This window comes from Budorcas taxicolor, chromosome 23 (assembly GCF_023091745.1).
Source record: "Budorcas taxicolor isolate Tak-1 chromosome 23, Takin1.1, whole genome shotgun sequence".
NCBI lineage: Eukaryota > Metazoa > Chordata > Mammalia > Artiodactyla > Bovidae > Budorcas > Budorcas taxicolor.
The window spans coordinates 44318944-44327725 of NC_068932.1; the positions used below are offsets into that span (position 1 = coordinate 44318944).

Below are 8782 nucleotides of genomic sequence, written 5' to 3' on the forward strand. Positions count from 1 at the left end.
CAGCATGTTGAAATTTCTGTAGGGTTCATGGTGTGGTATAGAAAGACTATTCTTTAGTTGTAATGTACAATATATAAATTATGGAAGTTAAAGCTTGACAAATCTTTCTAGCCCATGGGGGATATAAAGGTTAAAGGTTAAAGAGGAAAAGTTGATTTAAAAAGATTGAAAAATGATCTTAATATTAAGCTGGGCTGTAGAGCTTATCAACTAAGGAGAAATTTAGGTAGAGAAAATAACTATATGAAAGCATAAAACGTGGTATAAATTGAAAAAATTTCTTGATATCAGAATTAAAAGTCAACATTGTCAGAAAACTTCAGTTATGGATGGTACATGATAGACTGTTGGTTCCCAAATTTAAGAGACTAAGATGATGAACTTATATGCAGAGGACATCATGAGAAACGCTGGGCTGGAGGAAGCACAAGCTGGAACCAAGATTGCCTGGAGAAATATCAATAGCTTCAGATATGCAGATGACACCACCCTTATGGCAGAAAGTGAAGAGGAACTAAAAAGCCTCTTGATGAAAGTGAAAGTGGAGAGTGAAAAAGTTGGCTTAAAGCTCAACATTCAGAAAACAAAGATCATGGCATCTGGTCCCATCACTTCACGGGAAATAGATGGGGAAACAGTGGAAACAGTGGCAGACTTTATTTTTCGGGGCTCCAAAATCACTGCAGATGGTGACTGCAGCCATGAAATTAAAAGACGCTTACTCCTTGGAAGGAAAGTTATGACCAACCTAGATAGCATATTGAAAAGCTGAGACATTACTTTGCCAACAAAAGTCTGTCTAGTCAAGGCGATGGTTTTTCCAGTGGTCATGTATGGATGTGAGAGTTGGACTGTGAAGAAGGCTGAGCGCCAAAGAATGGATGCTTTTGAAGTGTGGTGTTGGGGAAGACTCTTCAGAGTCCCTTGGACTGCAAGGAGATCCAACCGGTCCATTCTGAAGGAGATCAACCCTGGGATTTCTTTGGAAAGAATGATGCTGAAGCTGAAACTCCAGTACTTTGGCCACCTCATGCGAAGAGTTGACTCATTGGAAAAGACTCTGATGCTGGGAGGGATTGGGGGCAGGAGGAGAAGGGGAGGACAGAGGATGAGATGGCTGGATGGCATCACTGACTCAATGGACATGAATCTGAGTGAACTCCGGGAGTTGGTGATGGACAGGGAGGCCTGGCATGCTGCGATTCATGGGGTCGCAAAGAGTCAGACACGATTGAGTGACTGAACTGAACTGAAGATGATGAAATTCACTTTTCATCCCTATTTTTAGACTAAAATAAACTTAGATTTAAATTTGAAAGCGACAAGTATTCAGGTCCCTAATACTGTGATTTCATTCTGAATAATTGCCTTTTATTTTCAATGCCTATTGTGTCTTTACTGTACCTCATGTCACAATTTAATCTCTTTTTAAACTTAATTTAATGCCCAATTTAATCTCAATATGACAGCTAATAATTAAGAGAACTCATGTTGTGTAGCTTAATGTTTGGTTGTGTTGGTCATGTATATGTGTCATGTACGACATTGTTTCATACCGTGCAATTTAATGAACAGCATCACTTGATATGTTTATTTCTGAAGAACAAAAAACCAAGCTACCATCTTTTGAGAACCAAAACATAGGTTTTCATGGTGATGTTGTGAGCAGCAAGAGGTTCTATACACTACACTACTTTGAGCATTTGTACGTTACATGTAAGAATGTAAAAACCTCTAGGTTATGTGTATGTTACATGTACAAATCAAGACATTATACACACAAATATGAAATAACCGTTTTGTAATTATAGTAATTATCTGGATTAATACTTTGTATCTGTGGTTTTCAACCTTCTCCCCCTTTTTATTCAGTGAAATCTTTGGAAGGAATTCTTTCTTGGAAGCCCAATTTGCAAAACAGACAAAGGTGACTCTGCTCGGGTGTCTGTGGGGGCTGAGAGGCAGCCTTTTACTCTCACTGGCACGCAAGCCCTTTCGTGGGGGTCTCTGGCTCTGGAGCACTGGAAACCACTCTTGGTGGGCAGCGCCCTGCATTTGCAGTGGGCTTGTGGATATGTCCCAGCATTTCAACTCCATAATGCTGTTCAGTGTCACTGCATTTTGCAGGTGAGAGAATGAGGCATCGGATCCATTTACTTTCCCACTGCCCCGTAACTACTGAGCGACTTGAGCTCAACCCCTGACTCCAGTGGTATTGCGGTGATCTCACACTGTCTACAACCAGAGGAAGCACACTCAGAGTCTCATCCCAAGTAGGCTGAGACAGAGTTCAGGTAAAGCGTGTTTCCTGTTGTTGTCCCTCTTTAGCAGATATGACTAGCAGTCTCTACATGGGTCTCACGCCTGTGGTTTACCCAGATTACTGATTGCAGAGGTTATGAGATGAGTGTAATTCCCAGCCCATAAACCTGGCCCTTTTGCTCCCACTTGAGAAAGTGTCTTGGATTATGGGGCATGAGGGTGAGGTTATTATCCGGATCTATTTTTATTTATGAACGAGGTGAACAGCTCACAAGTTTCAGTGTTTTAATTATTAGTGGAAGCAATTGCTTTTCATCATCCTAGTTGAGAGACAGTATATCTAAAGAAGTAGAATTAGTGCTCAGCATCTTGAGAAACTATTAGAATATAATAATAGAATCAAAAATAACCTTGGTGGGAGAAGAGACTCAATAGGAGCCAAAGAAAAAAGGAAAATTAAGAAAGAAAAGTAAACTGCTTGGGTATAAGATGAGAGGGGATCAGTATAACTGGAATTAATGTAGCAATTATAATATTTAATGCCAGTCAGTGATGAAACACTTCATTTGGCATATGGCAAATATATTTAATACCAGTCAGATGTTTACCAAATGAGCTTTCCAATTTTACTTCTGAGAATCTAAAATATCATGAAATAGAGTAAGAAGGAGCTACAACTATCAGGGAAATGCAAAACCAAACCACAAGATATTACTTCTCACTTGTTAGAATGGCAATTATCAAAAAGACGAATAAGTATTGGCAAGGAAGTGAACAAAAGGGAACTCTTGTGCACTGTCGATGGGAACCTAAACTGGTGCAGCCACTGTGCAAAATAGTACGGAGGTTCCTCAGAAAATTAAAAATAGAACTGCCATATGATCCAGGAATTCTACTTCTGGACATTCATCTGAAGAAAGTGAAAAAACTAGCTTGAAAAGTTATATGCACCTCCATAATCATTGCAGCATTATGAAAGAAGCCTAAGTGTCCACTGATGGATGAACAAATAAAGAAAAAGTGATATTCGTGTATATATCATGGAGTATTATTCAGTCGTAAGAAAAGAAGGAAATCTTGCCATTTTTGACATGTATGGACTTTGAGGGCATTATCCTAAGTGATATAATAAGTCAGATACATAATAAGTCAAAGACAAATACTCTATGATCTCACGTATGAAGGCTTAAGAAAAGAAACTAAATCTATAGCTACAAAGAACAGATTGATGGTTGGAAAGGAAAAATGGGTGAATAGGGTCAAAAGGTACAAACTTCCAATTAAAGTCATGGGGATGTAATACATAGCACAGTGACAATGATTTATAATATTGTATATTGAAAGTTGCTAAAGAGTAGATTTAAGTTTTTATGATACTACACAAAAATTTGTAACTGTGTAGTGATGGATGTTGGAGAAGGAAATGGCAACCCACTCCAGTGTTCTTGCCTGGAGAATCCCAGGGACGGGGGAGCCTGGTGGGCTGCCGTCTATGGGGTCACACAGAGTCGGACACGACTGAAGCGACTTGGCAGCAGCAGCAGTGATGGATGTTAACTAGACTTACTATGGTGATCATTTTGCAGTATATACAAATATTGAATCACAATGTCTTATGCCTGAAACCAATGTCAGATGTCAATTATAGCTCAAGGACAATGACAAAAAGGAGGCACAACTTAAAATCTTTGAGAAAAAAACAGAATGATTTGAATCTGGAGAAGAGAAAACTAAGGTTTCAACTGAATCAGTTTGAGGAGAGAAACATAAAATGAGTATGGAGCCATTTTACCTCAGTCTTTTAAAGAGCAAGAAATAGGTAAGATAATTTTGCCACATTGATGGTGTTAGAATGTGATAGAAGAACAAGTGAGGTTTAGAAGCTCATTAAATACAGGGAAAGTTCTCACTTAGCTAAACAACTGAACTTCGTTCTTTAAGACAAAGACATGGGCCAAGGAGTCCCCCGGGGCCCCTCATATATGGTTTTATGGCTCCAGGGGCTAACAGGGGGCTTCCACAGCGGCTCAGCAGTAAAGAGTCTGCTTGCAGTGCAGGAGATGTGAGTTCGATCCCTGGGTGGGGAAGGTTCCCTGGAGGAGGGCATGGCAACCCACTCCGGTAATCTTGCCTGGAGAATCCCAGGGACAGAGGAGCCTAGTGGGCTACTGTCCATAGGGTCGAAAAGAGTCGGACACGACTGCAGTGACTCAGCACACATGCACACACGGCCAACAGAACGCAAGAGAATTTTTAGCAGAGGAATTACAGACATGTGGCCACAGTCATGCCTCATGATACATTAACAGATACTATGGGCACACTGGTTCTGGTTCCCATCATTTTAGGGAGTACTAGGTTTAGAAAAGGAACACAGATGTGTACAGGACAAGACTTCTCAGAACCCTTGATAGGCTCATGTACATTGTAAAGCTCTCAGCACAAGAGAACCAGAAGTATTTTACTAACTTTACCTTTTTCCTTCCCCTTTTTACCTCACAGAGCACGAGAGTGCTGGGGAACACAGTGTGAGAAATGCTGATGTACAGCATTATTCTTGAGCAAGGACGCACAGTCAAGAAAGTCGGCAGATTCCTCCTAATAAGAAAATTCAGTATGTCTGGGATCAAACTTAGGAATTTCACACTCGCTTGCCCTCCCGCGAATGACACAGGAGTAGGGTTCTTTGGAATACCAGAGAGGAAGAAACTGGAGGGTCTTGTCCTCAGGAAGCTTGCAGATCAGCACGCAGCCACTGATCTGAAGCCTCACCAGTGTTTCCTCTGTAAATGTTGTGTTTATACCTCTCATATAACTCTAATCATATTTTGCTTTGTACAAGAGTTATTTTAAATTTCGTATTAATTGAGTGCCTGCTACGTGCCAGGCACTGTGCTTAGGGCCACAGAGGACAAAGAAATGAGTCTTGTCTTCTGAGCAGTTAGCATTCAGGTAAAGGGCAAAACTGAAGCGGAAGCTCCAATACTTTGGCCACCTGATGCAAAGAACTGACTCACTGGAAAAGACCTTGATGCTGGGAAAGATTGAAGGCAGGAGGAGAAGGGGACGACAGAGGAGGAGATGGTTGGATGGCATCACCGACTCAATGGACATGAGTTTGAGAAAGCTCTGGGAGTTGGTGATGGACAGGGAGGCCTGGTGTGCTGCAGCCCATGGGGTCACAAAGAGTCGGACACAACTGACCAACTGAACTGAACTGAAAGGGCAAAATGTTAGAAAGGTACTTACTGATTGTTTTTTTTTCTATTTTGATAAATTGACAAGTAATGGACAAATGAAATTGTATATATTTAAATTGTACAACATGACGATATGTGTACATTTTGAAATGGTCACCATAATCAAGTTAATTAATACATTTATCATACCACATGGTTACCTCTTAAAAAATTAATAGAATGTAAATTTGCATGCCATTCTTACGAAGGGGCCATACTAATTTTCGTATCATTCCAATTGTAGTGTATGTGCTGCCGAAGCCAGCACTAGTCACTGATTGTTAATACAAGTCTTAGATCTCCTGAGATACGTAAAAATGTTCCATTAGTTTTAGACATGTGAGTATACAGATGCACCTTCATAGCTGTTATTGTCCCTTGCCACACACCCAACCTCTAGTTCCATATAGGAAATGAAAAGCTCTTTCCTAATATAGCTTCAAATTCATGTTTTGTACATGTGACTAAGGTCCCCAGAACCTATTTTTTTAATTGATTGGAAGGAGAGGTAGAGAATTTAATATTAATGTTGCTCAATCTTACATTCTTTTTACTTTACAATCTTTTGGGCTTACCCTTTATTTCTTCATTATTTTCTTCTATATTTATTTTTTTCCACTTAAAGCTAAATAATACAAAATGAAGTGAAAGTGGAAAAGTTTTTAAAAATAATTATCAGTATTACCCTTTAAAATTTTGCTTTATGAAAAAAATTTTAAAGCTATTACTCATGTGGAAGTTTTAGTATTCATTAATACATGCATTTTGTGCAAAATCAGCAAACTCTACATTCCCGGTCTGGCTGTTATATACACAAATTAATGAATGTACTTTAATGAATTTGATTAATATGCAGCAGTTTAAGATCCATTTTGTATTATTAGCACAGAAATGTTTCTCACTGACTGCTGCTGAACCAGAAGGCTGTGTTTGCCTGGGAAGGCTGTCATACACACACACGCACACACTTCACAAATAATGTAAAGCTAAGATTTCTATAATTATCATAATTCACTCATTAAGATATTAGCAAACTGTCGCATCCACAAAAGATTCTCTGTGCGTGGAATTTCCCATCTTTGCCTGCGCTAAAGATATACACGCAGTGCCAGCGCCAGCGAGTGTAAATGGAAACCCTACTTCTGCATTTTATTAGCAAATTTTGCAAACTACAAACAGCTTGAGTGTTGTATAAATTTATAGTTGTACTTGCACATTTGTGATGGTGGTTTTCGGCATGCAAGTTTTATCTGAGAGCTTTTACTTGAAACTGCACAGAGCAATTCCAAAACCTCAAAACTAAAGGAAAATAAAATTGAAGTGCCTTCACAATTGAGTGATTTATACATTAAAGTATTTATTTTAAAACAAGATTAAAAATACTGCACTGCTAGAAACATTCTGTCCTGGTAGAAGCCGCTCAGATGGAAAATTTCATCTATTTGAAACTGATTTTGTGCCTGAATGACTCTCACATATTTTCCTAAAGCCTAGTCATGTCAGATGATTTATTCTACTTTTAACAATACTATGCAAGTAGCCAGGAAGATTCAAGTGTTGAAGTGGTAGAAGGCAGTTGTCCAATTAGGTGCTCAACTATATTTTGATTCTTTATGCTTACACACACTTATTCTTTTCTTACCTTCGGATCCCCTACTCAGCAGCATTTTCTTCTAGATGATAATATCTGCATATTTCGGTCCTAGGAATACTTGGCCAAATTTGAACTATAGAATACATTTTAGATCAAAATTCCAACTAAGGATAAGGTGGGAAATCCATTTTTGAACAGTTTAAGAACAGAGGGAGCTCAGGTACAGTGTACACACGGTGCACATATTTCAGCATCCTTTCCATGCTACCCCTCCCCGCTTTATGGTGCAGGGCCAGCCGTACTCCCACAGTGCCCCTACTGGCAGGGATGCTCTGTGTCTTATTCAAGACAATTGGTCTGAGCTAAGCTACCTGGTTACACACAATACACAAGACCATTCTTCAGTTAGATAATTGATGCTTATTTTCAGACCTTAGCCTCTCAATTAAAAAAATGATTTTTTGCTTCACACTGGGTTCTGGTTCCATCTTCTGAACTACAGAATTAAGACATAATAAATTTGTGTTGGTCTAAGCCACTAAGATTATGTCAGTTATTTATAGCTGCAATAAGAAACTAATACATCTGACATTTGAGACTGGGGGTCTACTTTTCTGAGTGTTGCTTTTTTCATCATAAGCTTTGACATTTTAGCTTGCAGGTTCACCTTGAGCGGGTGCTTCCACCTCTCCATGGACTACCCCTACCCTGTGTACCTGTTTGTGGACACTGGGAAGCACCCTGGGACCCCAGGGCTTGACCTAGTAATTCAGTGTCCCTTCCCACAGTGATAACAGTGTCGTCCCAGAGCCAGTCACCAGACCAGGGGACAGCTTGGCCCAGGGCTGCTCTGTCTGCCTCCTCCCACCACTGCCACAGCCAGCAAACAGTAACTGGGCCTTTTCCTGGCTCCTTGCACATGCTGAAAGCCTAACTCAGACCTTAGTTGTGTGCAGAAAGCCCCCACTGTGTGTGTGTGTGTGTGTATGTGCTCACTCAGTTGGGTCCAACTCTTTGCAACCACATGAACTATATAGTTCATGCCTGGGATTTTCCAGGCAAGAATACTGGAGCAGGTTGCCATTTCCTTCTCCAGGGAATCGTCCCCACCTAGGGATCAAACGTGCATTTCTGGCATTGGCAGACAGATTTTTTTTTACCACTGAGCCACCAGGGAATTCCAAGCTCACCATTAGTCCTCGACTATATGCTATTATCCCAGAGAAGGCAATGGCACCCCACTCCAGTACTCCTGCCTGGAAAATCCCACGGACAGAGGAGCCTGGTAGGCTGCAGTCCATGGGGTCGCTGAGGGTCAAACACGACTGAGCGACTTCACTTTCATTTTCACTTTTCACTTTCACGCATTGGAGAAGGAAATGGCAACCCACTCCAGTGTTCTTGCTGGGAGAATCCCAGGGACGGGGAAGCCTGGTGGGCTGCCGTCTATGGGGTCACATAGAGTCAGACACGACTGAAGCGACTTAGCAGCAGCAGCAGCATATGCTATTGTCCAGGTCACAGGAGTCAACTCTTTATCACCCTGTCTGCTTCAGTGCTCAAAGCTCCGTAGACTTCTGGCTCATGACACTTTCCATTTTGTAGTTCTGTTTCTGGTCCATTAAGATGTTTAGCTCACTTTTTTAGCATAGCCATATTTTTATATTTATAATATATATTTAATACT

General features: G+C 40.5%; 1 pseudogene; it reads right to left on the reverse strand.

Annotated features, from left to right (window-relative positions):
• Positions 1-5668: 5668 nt before the first annotated feature.
• LOC128068105 (uncharacterized) lies at positions 5669-5769 on the reverse strand (annotated as a pseudogene).
• Positions 5770-8782: the final 3013 nt, after the last annotated feature.